The sequence below is a fragment of the Apis florea genome, unplaced genomic scaffold (assembly GCF_048593485.1).
Source record: "Apis florea isolate Af1SG1 unplaced genomic scaffold, ASM4859348v1 contig_3078_pilon, whole genome shotgun sequence".
Taxonomy (NCBI): domain Eukaryota; kingdom Metazoa; phylum Arthropoda; class Insecta; order Hymenoptera; family Apidae; genus Apis; species Apis florea.
This window is the reverse complement of record NW_028256702.1, coordinates 222,467-240,956: the sequence shown is the minus strand read 5'-3', so window position 1 is coordinate 240,956 and position 18,490 is coordinate 222,467. Positions and strand designations below refer to the sequence as shown.

The 18,490-nt window shown below is 35.4% G+C and overlaps 1 protein-coding gene across 3 annotated transcripts in view; it reads right to left on the bottom strand.

Annotated features, from left to right (window-relative positions):
- Nucleotides 1-18,490, bottom strand: part of LOC100867739 (uncharacterized) — a 388,049-nt gene that overhangs the window by 173,731 nt on the left and 195,828 nt on the right. Inside the window, exon 1 of one of the 3 annotated variants that reach the window (XM_086908346.1) lies at nucleotides 7,545-7,925. The exons of the other annotated variants lie outside the window; for them this stretch is intronic. The gene's annotated coding sequence lies outside the window, so the exon portion shown is untranslated. Of the gene's footprint in view, nucleotides 1-7,544; nucleotides 7,926-18,490 lie in introns of those variants that run through there. 3 annotated transcript variants of the gene reach the window in all.

The following is an 18,490-nucleotide window of genomic DNA, read 5'->3' as shown; positions in this document are numbered from 1 at the left end:
GCTCGATACGAATTTTACCAAGTCGAAAATTTGGTTATTTCAGAATTTTGTCTCTCTGTTTTCCCTTGATTACTTGAATATGCGTTTGATTGGAGGAAAATATTGGAATTTAAACGAATTAAATCGAACAAATATACTATCTAGTTAATCGTAATAAATGGCAATAAATGCGTGTCATTTAGATTATTTTCGAATCTGTGAAAAATATTCTCTTGGATCGAGGAAACGTTGGAGCAAACAATTCAGAATTTTAATTTTCAAATTGAATTACGAGAGGTAAATTTTTTAACAGTTTAATTTAAATAATTAAAACAAGCTTTGTAAAAAATTATTCCATCGTTGCAATTTAGAATTCTTTCTTGAGACGAAAGAAAACGTCCGGATAACTTGTTGGAATAAATATAAAAATTGTGAATTAATGTTGAATCGTTATTTAACGAGCTACGACTGTAAGAATAATAAACGCAGCGCGAATCCCTAACACGAATGATTTAAAACATTAACGCCAATGTAACAATTTAAAGCACACAAAAGAGCAATCCAGAGCAATTATGTGTCAAGAGAACGCTGCGCGACGACGAACGCGAAAATGGAGGCGAATTTAACGAGAATAGGAGACGATAGAGCAGCGAAAATTAATCCCAGGGGAAACTCCGTTCCATCGAGCTTCGACATTTTCTATCGAGAGATAAAAGTCACAGAGTAAGGGATTACGGGGAGGGGAGGGGGGAGGGGGGGGAGGGGGAAGGCTTTTCGATGAAGACTATGGCGAATAAATTAGACAATCTTGAAACGATCCATGACAAATACAACACGATTTTACACGTAAAAATTCCTATGTTGTCTAAATAAATTTCACACAAAATTTGTTGCAATTTATCATTAATTAAATGGTATTGTAATACGATATTAATACGGATGAATTGTCTGTAAATTCTCGATATATATAAAGAACGTTTATAACACTTCGAAAATTATGGAATCGCACAAAAGCTATCTTAATTCTGTAAATAATACCAGAAATTAAATTGTATCTACGCAGCTATATTTTCTTTAAAAATACTTGCCGCAAAGTAACTAATAAACGTACATTAAAATCGTACTGCAGTTAATTAACCATCTACCTGCCTATAAAGGGAAAAAATGTCGTCCAATTATAACTTCACAATTACAACATCGCGCGAACGAGCGAAGGAACGGTTTAAAAGCTGAAAAAGAAAAGAAAAAGGAAAAAAAAAAGAAAAGCCGAGGAGGGACGACGTCGAGTAATATAGCACGAACTTACTTATCGTAAAAAAAAAAAAAAAAAAAAAAAAAAAAAAAAAAAAACCGATGCAATATCCCAGAAAATCAGGTTTCGTAAATTTTTCATCATCGAATACCTTTGAAGACCCACCGCGATATAATATAAATGTAAATACGTGTGCGAACTAAGTTCGACCCTGCTTTCCATTACTATATACCCAACCGAGACTATTATCCGCGAATTACTCATGATCGCGTGATAAAAATTCGCAAGGTGAAGGAGAAGGTCGTGTGGATGGATAAATCATATTACGTTATTCAAGTGTATAGGTAGTGTACTTATAAATAATTAATAACTTATAACGCATAATACAGAGGGGATGAAGGGGTAGTGATGGGTTCAAGTCCACGTGTGTATTAAATCGAATCTGGTGAAAGAGATGCATTTTATAAGATTGCCATTTATTGACAAGATAAGATCTTGTTAGTATAAATGCAGAACAAATGTGGAATTACTTACATTTAACGTAGCAATAAAATCATGCGTGAATGTTAAACAGTATGCAAGAATAATATTCAAAAAATTGATTTTTATTGAATATTGAATATTCGATTTTACTTGCAAATAAGTACATCTACGTTTTCTCATTCCTTCGAAATGCTTGTAAAACGTATTCCAGTTTATCAATGTTCAAAAAAACTACTCGCGACGCACTCGATCCCATCACTATCGAAGAAACGTTCGAAGAGAGGGAAAATGATGCGACCGAGGATATAATAGGACGCGAAAGGATTCAAAAGGAAGAGTTCGCGTACAACAGGCAAAAGAAACGAAGATTAATCGACGAGAATCGTTGTTTCTTTCTTTTTTTTTTTTTTCTCCTCTCTCCACCTCTTGTTCTTTCTTTCTCCCCCTCTCTCCTGCTCATTCTTAAGCGCGCTTTTTCGCTCAGAATAGGAGCATTCGAGGATCCGACCATAAAGTAGCAAACCTTTACCGGGAAAATTTATCGAGATATCGAGGAAATCTGGCGTCGCGGAAACGGTCGGCCGGCTTGGGTAAAAAGCTTCGTTCGGAGGGGAAAAAAGGGAAGTGGAGAGACGAACGTAAGAAACTTTCCGCGGAAGGTGAGTGGATATTCGGAAAGGAAAAAATTAATCGACGATATGGAAAGTGAAAAATATGGTCGACGAGCATTGAAAAAGCGTCATAGGTTTGGAAAAAGTTTGAACCGTGCTCTGATTCCCATTCGGCTTCATATAAAATATCGCGTTATTTCATTCCCTTTCGCTATATCCATTTTCAACCTCTCTTTAATATTAGATCATTTGATTCGTGCGCTTTTTATCTCGAGAATAATTAGACTCGGAAAAGATTGAACGGTTTCACGTTTCGAATCATTGTGAAAGCTTTTTCTATGTTATCGTGTTAAAAATTTATTTATGCATACTTCTTCTTATACTTTTCTAAACTCAAGCTCTTCATTTTTAATCGTAATATATTCATTTTCTTCGTATTATTGAAAAATTAAACTCGTTTAATCCATTTTCACACAAAAATTTAATTATCGATTAAATTATATTCGAAATCTTTACGAATCTTTAAATCAAAGATATCGAATCAAACAATTTCTAAATCTAATATCGCACGTCTGCGGTGTCCTCCATCGATGTAATTTAAAATTATCGCAGGGCGATATACCGCAGCGGTGTCTCTTCCCGTATCGAATGGTCAGAATCAACTTTGACCATCAGATTTTACAGCTTGAAATAAAGTTTGGAAGTTCGAGCAAAGGAGAAACTTTCGTGGAAACGTTTCGAGAACGTTAGACGGGATCTCACGTCCACGACGTTAAATTGATCCGCGCGTGCAACCCTCGCCGACCAACTCGTATTTTTCCCCGCGTGTTTGTAAATCGCTTTATTTCTCAAAGTTAAGCCCAAGATATCGAACTTGAAACATGGAAGAAAGTGAAAGTTGGCGCAGAGATGTTGAATAAACGGTCAGCTTTTACTTTACCTGGGGACACGTTTAAAAGTACTGCCTGTATTTTCTCAGGTAGGAATGGTAAGCTGTATTTACAGATAGGATAAGACTTGGACATCGTTTGAACAGGTGTTACTCCTATCAAACACCGATGATTCGCACTGATTTACGCGTCGTATTTCACTTGAAATTAAATGAAATTATATTTGTAGGAGAGAATGCTTGTATTTTGAAAATAAAATTAAATAAATTGGAGAATACTGGAGATTAAAATTTTAAGTTCCTCACTTGGCAAGTTTTAGTGTTGAGTTAATCCATCTACTCGATTTGATCAGTAAATATAAAATAATTAATCTTCTTGTCATCAATTTATGGAATAATATTTTTAAAGTTGCGTTTTAAAATTGTGCAATTCTAATTTTCCAATCTAAGATAATCTTTCGTTCATTTTAACAAAAATTATGCAACTTTTACATTATCAGTGAGATTTATTCCTGACGCACATATAAAATAAAATATAGCCTTTTAATCCATTATTTGAAATTAAATAATTTTTAAACGTGTAAAATTTTTTTTAAAACCGCATGAAAAATTTCTACAATTATAGGTTCCACAACATCATTTATTTATCGTAAATTTTTACAAAAAAAAATCCATTTGTTATAAAATTTATCCACATTTTAATTTTATACGACACTTATGAGGCCTGAACGAAAATGAAATTATAAACGGAAAATATTTGCGAAACGTTTCTTAAGAGAAGTTTTTATGCTTCCCATTTCCTTTTTTTTTTTCTTGCTTCCCTTTCATAAAAATGCACTGGTACGCTATGTTTCGAAATTATACGCTTCATGCAGAAACTAAGAGGCGTTAAAAAATTAATGGGAAATAAAACACGAAATAACGCAAGCTATAAACGCGAAATAACAAGTGCACGATGCGAAATAGAACCTAGCTGTGTGCTTCGATTTTCCGTAAAAAATTCATGCAATTTTGTTACTGCTCTTAACGAGAAATATCCATTGATGGAACTCTTACGATCTTTCCTTTCTTCTTCTTCTTCTTTTTTTTTTTATCCTCTGTATATACGCAATTATTTTACGCTTTTCAAGATCTAAGATTTTTTTTTTTTTTTTTACTTTTAAAATTTTAGATTCTTCCACATTTGTCGGGACAAAGTTATCTCAGACTTGAAGAAAAGAGATTCGATCACGGGTTAAATAGCTCGATTGTTGGAGCAGTCATCTATCCTCCGAGTTCACATCTAGTCTATCCAGTTACTACGAATCCTTTTTACTTATATACTTTTCGCAAGTGGCGAATCTATGTTCGGTTCTTTTTACAAAAGGCAACGTGCTACTCGTCACTTTTGTTCTTTCCAATGATTAACTAATTTTATTACTCTATGTTTATAAAAATCGGAATTTTAAATATACTACACTATAAAAATTATCCAGGTGGAATATAAAATAACTCTGAGAATAATTCGAGGAATTCTTTTTACTTTATAGAATGTGATTAATAACAATTGAATGGAACAGTAATTATTATCTAACATTATTATCTAATATTTTTATTACAATTTATATCCACCTTCCATCACCGTCAGACAAATCAAGTTGTAAATGATACTTCGAATACGAAAGATAGAAAAAGGAACGACAGTGTACGGCTGTATATTTCAAGGCTGGTAGGAACAGTTGTTCGACAAAAATCTTAGCGTGAGTTTGAAGCCAACAATTCCAACATAAAGACTTTTTTTTCTCCCACAAAAGAACTTCACAGTGGGTATCAATTTTTCGCCTCACCTTTCCCTACAATTCTATTGGGGGAGAGTAGAGAACGCATCAGGCCCAACGTTTCGGAATGAAATATTTCATTCATTATGGTTGACTCTAGAAAGATGTCTAGAAAACCATTTTGAAATGACTTTTTCTGAGAAGCACAAGACGCGTCCAGACTCTCTAAAAATTTAAATTCATTTGAAAAAACGGAAGGAACTTGGATTTTTTAATGAAAGGAATTAAAGTAAACTGATGTTTGAGATTTGAAATAATTAATTACATACAAAAGTTAGATTATTCGATATCTTGAAATAATATTTTTCAATCCAAAATCTGATATTTGGCAATTAATCATGCCAAATTGATTTCACGCCGAATCAATCACTTTTGACATCGATGTAAGCGTTTCTTTACAAATTGAAATACGAGCACGTGAAATTAAGAAGCGTTTTTACTGGTTTTAAACTTGCTTAAGAAATATCGAGCTTTGAAGTTTGTAATTCTATTTTACGAAGTTTTATAAATAGGAAATTTATCAGATAGTCGCTAAAAGATAATCGATTTGGCATGGAATGATTCGTAGATTTAACGTGTTAAAAATTAAAATATTTGTTAATAATTTTGATTTATAATTATTAATAATTTTCTCAACTATTAAAAACAAAAATTTACTTGATATTTGCAATATTAAAAATAGCAAAGTTTATATGGTATTATTAGTACTTATACTAATATCACTTCATTTTTCTAGGAAATCATTATAATAAAATAAAATCAATTCATCGACAAAATAAATTTACATTTCGCAGAAGTAATTAAAATCAAAACACGAAGAGATCCTGTCATAATTTTAATATTTGATTTTAATAATTGCAAATATCAATTCACAGCAGAATCGAAACTGTTAATTCGATAACGATAAAAACTTCACATTTTGGAATTCATAATGGATGTACATCGCGTATGTACTAAAATTTAAAATAAAATGGAAAATGATACGTCGAGAATAATAGGTTAGGAATAAAATCTTAATAAATAGGATATCGTCACTAATAAAAAAAAAAAAAAAAAAAAAAACCACGATACATAATAGAGAAACGTGTAACGAGTTCACTGGGCTCTCGATAAAAAGTCAATAAATTCACCGATAGGCGAACGTAAAGTTACAAAGCGACATCTGTCTCCGTTTGCGGAGCCGCACGGATCTACGCGTCCGAATGACAAGCAAAGAACGAGAGGAAAAATAGGATTGGAATAACTGTACCGCGGGATCCAATTCTGCTCTTGTTGATTATTCCTTTTCGCGTGTGTATTTTTTCGATCTCTCGCGAGCCCTCGTGCACGTTTATCCGATAAATTTCGAAACAGGCTCCCGGCTTCCTCCTCTCTTACTGATCGTGAAATTCTATCCCGTGACGATGATACTCTCGGCCCGCTCTCTGCTCCGCCGGTATAACTTCTTTACCCTGTTTCGTGCTTTTTAAAAGGACCGATACACGGGGGCGATGGGGGAGGGACGTCATCAGGTAAGAGGTCTCGACGAAAACTCTACACTCTCGTCAAGCAGCGCGGCGAGGAACGAAGTTTGATTCGGTTAGCAATAAAAAGAAATTGAAAAATCAAGCAACCCTTGACACGGAAATTGAATTTCGCGAAATCCACGCTAGCAATTTTTATAGACTGACAGAAATTGGACATTTACTACAAATACACATGCGAGAAGATGGGGAACGTGTTTGACTTGAACAATCTGGCCGAAATTTCAATTTTTTTTCGACTCGATTCGAAACAAAAACTAGTTTTACTATCATGTAGATACTGAAATTTCTCTCTATTAATATTGATACATTATTTTATCATTAAATAAATCATAAACGGTATATGTAATCACTAATAACCGAAAGGTGGATATGATTTATACTATAGTACGAATACTATGAATGTAATTGTAGAAGATAAAAATTTTATCAATATTAAAATGTATAAATTAAAACAAAAAGAAAGACTATTTTTGTTCCATTACTTTACATTACTTTTATACTGTTTAAATTATTCCTTGCATAAATCGCAATGTTTTTGTGTCATTTAGATTCTTACTTTACATTTCTATTCAATCCTTTTTATCTTCTCTTGTTTTTGCATAAAGCTTTACAGTTAAAACGACTTTTAAAACAAACAAATAACCAGAAATACAAAAAGAATCAGTAAAAAAAATCAATAGAGATAAAAAAATCTGACTAATGCATATTTGATGTATCACCATCAAAGTAATTTTAAAATTCGCGGTAAAATTCCATCTTACATATATACATATACAACAATTCAAATTAAGAATCTCAATACAAAAATATATCGTAATAAAGCGAATCAATATTATTTAAATAAATATATGAGTCAAATTTCACACAAATATATATCGTAAATTGTTTATATATAATTTCTATCGTCAATTATCGTACTAAATGCTACGTATATGTATATCGTATAATAGCTTTAAATAAAATAATCGAAGAAATATGTATACTCACGTGCGTATCCTTCGATAATCGACGAACATCAAGGATTGCACAACGAAGCAGGAATTCAACGATTTCACTGCATTCATTATACGCATTCACTTTAAAAAGCAACTTAACACCGCACGAAAAATACCTCTCGAAATATTTTTCACACTTCGAAACACAACAAGAGTCGAATATCGCTGTCACCGTCTGTCAGCGTCTGAATTTGACTTCCAATTAACGAGGCTCGTTCACAAAAGATCCGTTCTTTAATACGCACAAACAAAGGAACCACAAACGACGAACGCGAATTGTCGACGTAAAATAGAAAACTACGACTAAAGTCCGGTAAAACGAACGGTTTATTAGTGGTAAACAAGCGTAGACTTCTGCAACCGCGTTCCAAGTAACGGTCCATGGCGGCGTACATCGATGCAATGCGATCGTCAGACGCCAGAGCCATCTATCGATGCGAGATATCGACCCTGATCGACTCATCTCGACCGTCGCGTCGGACTGTGCGCAAACAAAGGCGAACGAAAGCCATATCGGCATATTCTACCGCTATCCTTGATCGTTCGGTGAATTTCTATAGTTAAAGATCGCTTAAATACGTTGAACGCTGGCCGTTCCGCGAACCTTTCCGTCCGATAGCATCGAAACAACCATATCGCAGATAACCATTGACGTCACCATTCAGCTATTCGACTCCGCGGATATCCGGGCACTCGAAGCCTCACCAAAGTACCGCTCCAGATGATCCGTTACTATCCCGCTGGCTCGCGAACGCCAGACAAAAGCGAAGCGGAAGTTAATCGACGGGAATCCCTTTTTATCCGCTCCCAGCGTTTTGCTCGGCGAGATAAAATCATTTAAAGAACGATGCTCTGGATTCACACAGTTATCGATGGAATTTCGTTTTCTCCTCTCGCTTCTCGAAAAACGTTCGAGGAGTCGAACGGCCGTTCGTACTAGGCGGAATAGAACAGAGGGTGCTGCGATCGCGAGTCGAAAGAGAAGGATAGAGCGATGTGTGGTAGTAGTAGTGGGGGGGCCGTAGAGAGAGCGCAGGCAGATGAGGGTAAGAGAAGGCTACATACGTCGACTTTAAAAGAGGGAAGCCAGGAAAATGGAAGACCATAGAGATCGATGGGTGCCAGAAAAATGTGCACACGAAATTTATATAACGAGGAATTCCATTATGCCAGTCTCGATACCCCTTCGAGCTAGCGATGATGGCGATGTAGTGTTAGTATCGGAATATCGAACGGCGTGCTTCATCGACCGAGATAAGATCCGTTTACATTTCAAACCCCCTCCAGCGATCAACCGCTTCTTCCATCGTCGTGCATGAATCACGACACTCTCGTAATTTAACTGAAAACCAATTTTTCGTTTCACCAATGTCCCCCCCTCCTCGACATCCTACAAGCGGATGTTCGTAGTTGTTGCTCCTGGGTGAGCCAGACGAATAACAGAGGGTGGTTGTTGGTCAAGGTAGAACAATGGCTAAAGCTGATTCGTCTGATGCGACGCGACACGGAGAAGCCGATTTCGGATGAAGAAGAAGAATGGCAAAACATGTTGGCCTCCTTGTTTTGTACACGATAAATGATGGACAATGGCAATTGGTCGGGAATATACGGGATGCTGATGAAAATCTCCACAATTGAAGGGCGAGGGAGGAAGGAAGGGTTATAGTAGTGAGTATATACGAAGAGTATTAATCGGATAATTACCAGTCTATTTGAATTAAATGTTGCACTCAATTTCTAGATGATCTGAGAGAGGATTGTGTGTGTATCGATTACAAAAAAAAGGAACATTTATTCAATCATTTAGCAATGAGAATATTTTTTTTAATAATTTAACTGATAATATTTATTTAAAAAATTTTTGGCAAAATATATTTCGTAATCATTCATATTCGACGAATATGTTTTTCAATAAATCTTGAATTTTAATCAAAAATAAGTTCTTCGATTGAAAGAATCGTACGATAATTTTATATTTTATTTCATTTTATTTTTATTTCTTCACGTAAAATAATTCTCTTTCGCGTGTTCAATATTATTCGTCTCGTTCACAAAGCTAAATTACCCGTGTGAATACCTTTGTAAACGAAACTTGAAAGTTATAAAATATATCGCGAGTTTAAATTACACACGAGAAAATGAAGCAAAAAGACATTACGGGACTCGTACTTGAAACGGATATTTATAGCAAAGTGGACGTGAATACATTAATCTAGAATTAAACGGCGTTAAGCCGGACAACTGAAAAATAATTGTTGATAGAAAGAGCAATTTGGATAAATGAACGTCATTGTATCGGATCGAGAGGCATTTTAACGAAACAATTAAAATTCTATCGAGGCGAAAACAGCGCAAAAGTATCGTCGCACATCATTTAAAAGAAAAAAAAACAAACTAACCGTATCGATGACGAGCGTGGAATTTCTTAAATTTCGAATATTACGCCAGATTATTTGAAATTTCGTCATCGCAAAGTTGTCGCTACGCTTCGACAGATGCATCGTGAGCACACAGAGACAGACAGAGAGAGAGAGAGAGAGAGAGAGAGGGAGGGGAGGGAGCAGAGGCGTCAGATTGAATTTTAACTCGAATCGTCTGGCTGTCGTGAACAGTTTTCCCTCTCCCATCGTTGGAACCAGTTTTCCAGTTCGAAGACGAGCGAGCCTAAGTCACTTTTAATTAGAAACGATCATCGAGGCTGCACTTTCGTCCGTCCTTCACGCGTTTGTTCCGCTCCAGGTGGCGGAGGTTCCCGTCGATAAATTTTCGAGGAGAGTCCCGCAAGCTTTCGGGAATGCTTGCGAATAAAACAACGACAACCCCGGGATAAAATTCAACCGTCCAAATATTGAACGTTTGCCCAGAAAACAATGCGGTCGAGCGGTTTAGTTTTCATTTCCTTTTCTGTTTTTTTTTTTCCCCTCCTCCTCCCCCTTTCTCAATCCCTTTTTTTTTGTTTTCCTTTTTTTTTTCGCCGCCAATAATTCGACGACGATCAACAACAACCGCGAAATATAATTTCAATCGCGTTGTTCCACGGCTCGTTGCCATCGCTATTCTCTCTCTCTCTCTCTCTCTCTCTCTCTCCCCCCCTTCCCCCCCCCCTCGATTAATTCCGCGTCTATAATTAACAACTTTACGAATACAATGCTTAAGTCATATTTAACCGGAACTGAATTTTCGATCGGCAGACCCGTTAATATTCAACGTGTTTAAATTCATATTACGATAATACCCTGTCGTATATAATTTTCGTTTGCGCACGCGATTCTCCATTCCCCCCCTCCCACCCCTCGCCAGGCTAATTTATTCGGCTGCGGCAGATTCAACCGATTTCAATCAAAAGAGGAATACTTAATCCAGTATTAACCCTATGAGCTGTTATAATATCGTGGCCGCGTATTTTCTATGGATTTGCAAGCGGCGTCGGCGTCATATCGATCATCACAGTTTAAATGTAACGATGGTTAAATGCTCGCGGGTGTAATGGTTTCGCGCACACATGGCGTTACGAGAATATATTTGGCGGCGAAATTCGTAATCGTCTGGGATAGTTCGATGGGCCGAGATAATCGACATCGTTTTAAACGTCGTTCTCGATTATTTTTTTCCGATATATTCGATCGATATTTATAGATAATTTTGAAGGTTCAAGATGAATTTCGAATAGAATTTAATTTTTAGATTTATTTATTCGTTGCGTATTTGAGCGATTGTCATCTCTTCCGAAATATTTATTTTCGATTCGAGAAGTTTTGTTGATAGAAAGGATTTTTTTTATAAATCTCTTAGATTGAAGAAATATCTATGCTACTGATCTATGCTGTGATCTATTTTATATTTTTATTTACAGTAAGAAAAGGAAAAAAAAAAAAATATTAAAAGAATAGGCCAGGATAGGAAGGCTGTTTGAAAACTTAATTTTTACCTCGATCTAAATATGATTTAAACAATTTAAATTTATGGTATCGAAGTATGAAATATTTCAAGTTCCAATATTTTTAACGCACCGTATATCATTCTTATTCGAATAAATTCTACTTACTTTTTCAACAACTGTATATACTGGTGACATTATATCAATATCCAATATCTTGTAATATTGTTTGCCAACTGTATTGTGAGAAATGTAAATATATTGCGAAGATAACTTGTTGACTGTGTCCTTCCGCAACGTGTCGTAAAAGTAAGTTGTAAATTTTCCAACTCGATAATTCATTGCAAACTTTTTTTTGCATACAATATGAAAACGCAAGACCTTGTTTTTAAGATAACATTGTACTTGCACAACTTCAAGCACGTCTCTAAGTAACACGCCCTTTCTTCGTTTTAATGCCACTATAAACTTACATTTTATATTTAAGCTCCGGCCATCAAGATAAGGTCAGACACGAGCACGAGCAAATTTTAACAACATTTTTTATTAATTGCCAAGAAATAAGTACGCTTGCGTGTTAATAATTTTTCCTTTTTTTTTTCTTTTGCAAAACAACTTTTTAAAAAATCTTGATACACACTCGATAGAATATTTAAAGAAAGAGAAAAATTTTTTTAATTAAAATTTTCTAACATCTTCCTCCATTTTCGCTTCGATTTACTTCACTTACTCACTCGAATAATTGAAATATTTACGATACCTAAAAATTATCTTTGAGATATGTATATATTAAATTTATATTAAGAATTAAAAAATTAAAAATGCTCGTGCAGAAAAATTATAGCATCTAGCACCTTCGAACGTTAATCATTATGATAAAAATCTTTTATTCTTTATCGAACAATTATTTTCAAACAATTCGAAAATTTCAAAATGCCGCCGAATCAACCGATCTTCTCGACAGAATTTTCCTTCGCGTGTTCCACGATCATGGGTTCCACGCGTTGATTGCGTACAGTGATCGATGAATAGCCAGCTCCTACCGTTCGCATCGGTTCATCAAGCATTCCACTCGATGCCAATAAATTTTATAAACGACATATAATAGAAATTTCTCCTCTCCGTGATACGATTCGATCCGATATTTAACTTTCCGCTAACCCCTTCATTCTACATGGATCATCTCGTTTCCTTCTCGATATTACCGAAAAAATTATAATTCTCCAATAGAAAAAGAGCCAAAATTTAAAATGCAAAAAAAGAAAAAAGGAGAAAAGAACGAAAATTTCAAATAGCTCGAACAGAAAGTTCACCATGAATCGTGCGAATTGTTTTAAAAAATACAATATTTCAGAGGAGAGGCGCGAATTAATATCACACATATTCCAAATTGTACATACTTGATCAATTTCCACTATATCCACTTTTCTGGACGATAATTCAACATTGGAAAACGAGACGAAGAGAATGAAAAGGGAGAACGTTCGTCGTATCGTTGTCGAGAAATATTCGCATCTTTCATCTCTTTATTTAATCAAAACGTCTCGATCTCACGTCCAAGTTTCCCGATGCAAAACTTCCACGTTCATGCAATGAATTCGACCTGGTGAAAGGGGGCAAAGGAAAAGGGAACGAATCGAGCAACCATTCGTGGGCCAAGGGCGTCAGGCTGGCTTTTTGACGCGAATCGATATTTAACGAAGCTGGAGGAAGCCGATTTTTCCCTCCTTTCGATGCCCGCAAATGTAGATTTTTTTCATCGTGCAGTTCGTGCGTCTCTCTCTCTCTGTCTCTCTATTTTTGGTGAAGAGATGAAGATTTTCGAGCGCGCGTCCTACATTTTCATTTCCGTGTCCACGAGTGTCGAGTCAAACTTGTTTGGCTCGGGGGGAGGGGAAAATGAAAGGAGGGGAGAAAAAAAGGAAGAAAGAAAAAGGAAAAAAGATATTTTATTAAATTTAATCGAAGCATGAATATTGTTCCGCATTACGTTGAAGTTGAATCGAATGAGATTTAATTTAGGCGATCGGTCCAGATTTTATGATTGAATTTCGTAGAGTTGGATTTAAAGCATGAGTTGCCCATTTTTGCGTCCAAAAAGAAGAAGAAAAAAGAAAAATTGGCGTTCGCAGATAGAAACGGAAAGAAAGAAAGATTTATAAGCGATAGCTTTGCATTTGCATATTTGAGAATGAATTACATCGATGTTTGAAACCTTGACACAATTTGTTCCATGTATTTTTGAAAGGATGGTGAGGTAACTAGTTGTTGTGCAAAGTAAACAAAATAATATTATCGTTATTTCATTAAAAATTCCGATAGACACCGTCAGGTAAACAAATGAATTAGGCTATCCATCTATGCTCAAGTGCCTAATTTCATCGCAATTTACCGTGAATTGGGTTTATGTAAGACCTCTCTCTCTCTCTCTCTCTCTCGCATTTATCTTATTGTTGGACAACGAAGCTGCTCGATGCAATTATGCCGCAATTAATAGGCAATGTAACGGAAAGTTGGAAACACTGTTCAAACACTTTGCGTCGAAGCATGTATAATTATTGTATAATTATTCAATTTTTTCCAAGTTTTCGAAGAATGAAGAGAGATCGAAAAGGGGATGATTAATTATCTCGAAAAATATTAGATATAGATATGATTTTTATATTTAATCGTTCATTGCTTTGACTTGAACATACAATTTCATGAGACGTAAAGGGAATAACGTACTATATTTTGTTCCAATCTTCAGATTATCGATTCGAGAAAAAAAGAACTTTGAGTTTTCTAGAAAATTACGTGGATGTACGTGTCGAAGATGTTCATTGAGAATAATTAATAAAAATTGTAAGATATCAAACTATTTATTAAGATAATTCTGAAAAGTATTGAGGATGATATGAGAGAATTATTTGCTTGGGCTAAATTTTATTTTCTTCCGAATAGAAAACTGAAATAATGGACAAGTGCAAAGAAATAAAAAAATTATTATTTAACTCGTTCTTCGATCCTTCTTCGCAATCAAACTTGTACAACTTCATAGACTCGAAACAACTATTATTCTAATGATTAAAAATTCGTAGTTGCTTGAATTTCTGAGCTTCGCGGGGATAAACGTGAATCACGAATTCTTACTTTTTTCAAGTAATAAATCTCGAACGAAGAATGTTACGCTTAATAGAAAAGATGAGCCGATCCAACGAAGGCACGAAAAACAAGTGGAACCCGAGCGGGCATTCCTTAATCCTTCTAAAATTTCCAAGCGAAAGGAACAAATTTTCCAAGAGATCCGCTAATATTTCAAACACGTGGAAAAAAAAGATTCTCGGGAAACGGCAAACGCTATTCAAAGAATGTTGCGCAGAGAATTTAACGCTTCATTATGGCGGAGTGTTTCTCAAAGAACCGGTGATATTTCGAAAATGAGTTCTACTCGTCGACGTAACGACGACGAATGAAAGAAAGAAAAAAAGAAAAAAAAAGAGAGAGAGAAAAACAATAAAAGAAGGGAAAAAACGGCGAACGTCGCTGCGGAAGCACTTCCGTTCCAAGCTGAAGAACTTTATATTTCTGAAAAAATGGAGGAAAAAAGAGAGAGAGAAAAAGAAATTACGCTTCTCAGCTAATTAGTAGGCGCACAAACGTGACTTTGTCAACCCCGTTTCCCGGAATGATTTTTTAATTTCGTTCGTTTACCACTTCCACCGACAAGCGTTCCTCTCTGAATCCTTTGAAAAAGGCACACGCGATTATGATATGCCGCATTAATTTTCTTAGCATCGTTTCTCAAACACAAGGATTAATAATCAAATATTCAAAATAGGAGATTTATAATATGAATAAATTATATGTAAATCGTACCTAATATACTTTAGTTACAGTTTATTTTCAATATTTCATTATATCGTGTATAACTCGATAAAATAAAATTTCCCAAGTGGGTAGATAGATTTTAACGCAACAAATTAAATAAAAAAATTAATATTCCACTTGGAAAAAGAGCATATGACCGTCGTATTATTCTCTACCATTTGCAAAAGGATTTATTACACCCTTATATTTCCTATTTCGAAATTGTTCATTTAGAAAAATTCACGCAATAAATAATTCACGTTCTAACTTTCGATTCTAAAAAAAAAAAAAAAAAAATAACCACTTTCACATTCCATCGATAATCAACAAAGAATCAAGAGGCAAGGCTTAACTTCAAGAAACAAATTCGACCGATCCCTCGTCAAATTCACGCGATCAATCTCTAAATTCCACGCCATACAGAAAAGATACTCCACCAACCGTGGAGTATCAAAACATATTTTTCACATCGACGAGCAGCCTCCAACAGCGTGGAAATTAATGCTTCCTCGACGATCAATCCGAAAAATGCATCTCCCCCCTCCTTTAGATTCCTTCCAACGAGAGACTGCCCTGACCACTCGACACCGGACAACGTCGACGAGGATTGCGCGTGGGATGGTGGAAGCGGAGTGCCGTGTCCACGGTATGGCACCGCACTCTGGGCGCGACACGACAAGTCTGAAGGGGTGCAACGGCACAGCATGGAAAGTGTAAGGCGATAATAACGCGCTTTAGCGCTCGATCAATCGGATTAGCCGGCATATACGCCATACCCGACTATTATTACGGCTCGAAACGCTGTCACGCTTCGTTTTATAGAAAGGTATTTCGCGTGGTGGTGGTGGACGTGCGACACAGGCGTATGTATGTATATATCGTCTATCGCCACTCTACGACTATTTCGACTCTGTCGATTTTATTGTCCGCCCGTGGAAAAGCGCAACCTGGCCGATTACATAGATCTGATAAAATAGATCACGGGGGAATTGGCGCGATCATACGGTGGCTGGAATTTCTCCGTGCCTCGATTTTGAAATTCGATCGGGATCTAATTTCTCGAAGAAATAATGATAGACGATGCGAGCGAATGTATCTTTGAGACATTTTTCGTTTCAATTCCACGATGAATTTGAGAATTGGATTGTGATCGATTTTACTCGCGTGGGGATGATAAGATTTTTTGATAAGAAAAATGCAGAGTGGGAAATCAAAGATGAAAGATTTTCACTTTGTTTTAATATTGGCAAATATAATAATTTTTCAAAAAGCAAATTGTCGATTCTATTTCTCACTCGTGTTACCACGCTTGCATCTTGATTTAAGATTGAATAAAATAGAGAAAAAGGATGAGAGATAAATAATGTAGTTCGTCACGATAATAGCATGAATTTTTAATCATTATTTTTCATTAATTTTTGAAATATCTTGTGTTTAAACAATAAAATAATAATTTCACGATTCGAATATATTTCCGATATATTATTTCATTTTCATGATTATTTTATTTAAAATTTCGGCATGTGTATGTGAATGTATATATGGTGTAATCGCTTAAAGGTTTAATTTCATTGAGCTTTATCACCGCTATAAATTTGCTTTAAATTTTAAATTTTAATGTTTGCTTTTTCGTTTCGTTTATACACTATCCTTCTAACAAAATTATCAAATACAAATGAAAACATCTTTCATTTGCACGTTGCAATAAAAGGATTAAGTACAATGGTTAAAGGAAATAAAAAAAAACGATTGATTTTCCGATTAAACAAATTTCGAAATACAATTTAAAACTGACAACGTAACGTAACACATAGACTCGATTAAATGTTCCAATAAAAAGGAAAAATAAAAATTTAATCAGATTCGTACGTACGATTAGAAAAATCGATTACAAAAGAACACGAGAAACTTTACAAATTATTGATCGAATATCTGTTTCTGCGTGAAAACAGAGAAAGGATAAACTAATACGAAACGAGAAATTCAACGCTGGAAATTCCGCGTGGATTAATTTCAATAAAAGAGCGTCGCGAGTGGTGAAAATTTAATAGCACTTATCGTGAAAAGGGCAGAGCGGGATACAATTAACCGTTTAACCGACGAAAGAGAAACGCTTATATAAAAAAAAAAAAAAATGCCCCACCACGGGGGAAGAACAGGATGCGAGATATCCAACGATAAAAAGGCAAGTAGCGCGTGTTTATCGTTGAATAAACTGTGCGAAGGAAACTGGTGTGTATAGATTTTTACAGAGTTAACACGGTTTCAATTTTCCGGACGATCCCTGTGGGGGCGGGCAAATTTTGTTTTCATACGCGCTCTTCGTGCTTGCACTTCCTCTCCTGTGACATAAAGAGAAGCATCACGTCGCGTGCTTTGAATATTATAGCGACAAAGGGAACGTGTATGTATGTATGTATATATATATATATATATATATATACGTACACGTTGGAAATGTTGACGGAAAGAAAAAAGAAAAAAAAATATATATATATATAAAAAAAAAACCGAAAATAAAATGGTCCCGCGCGTGGATGAGCCGTAAGCAATCGTTGCAACGGAACTTCCGTTTAGTCTATGGTATAATCGAGCCGAATTTCTCTCTTGTTGTGTCGACATGGAGAATTGAATTCGTCCATTCGACGAGTAGCCGTGGATTTATCTTCTTTTTTTTTCTGGAGGGTTGAAGGGGGTGGCAACAGAGCAATTGCGAGAATTTTAACGATCGATTATCGTCGAAAAAAACCGCTTGGCCGTTTTTGGAAACCGCAAACTGCTTCGACATTCCTGAAATTTTTTTCCCTTTTTCTTTTTTTTTTTTGGAAAGAGCGAGGCGAGCTAACGAATCCTTGTTTATCGGAACAATGCGCACTCGATCGGGAGATTGTTATCATTGATTTCGTACCCGTTCTCGACATTGAAAAAACTGGAAACGCGTGAAATAGTAGAATTCTTTACATAACGATTCAGGAGCAACGATATCGCGATATCCCTTTTTCTGTTAATGGGGAAAAGTTGTTGTTCGCGTGAAAGTGATCCACTTTCGAAAAAAGGTGTCGAGTTACAATCGTTTGGATTTTTAATAATTTGTGTTGATTAAAATTTTATCATCGAGAGAAGGAATTAATATTTTTTTCTTTCCTCTTGATTACATATTTTCGAGTTTTTAAAATTAGATTGTCCATGGGAAAACTTTGGAATTTGTTGAA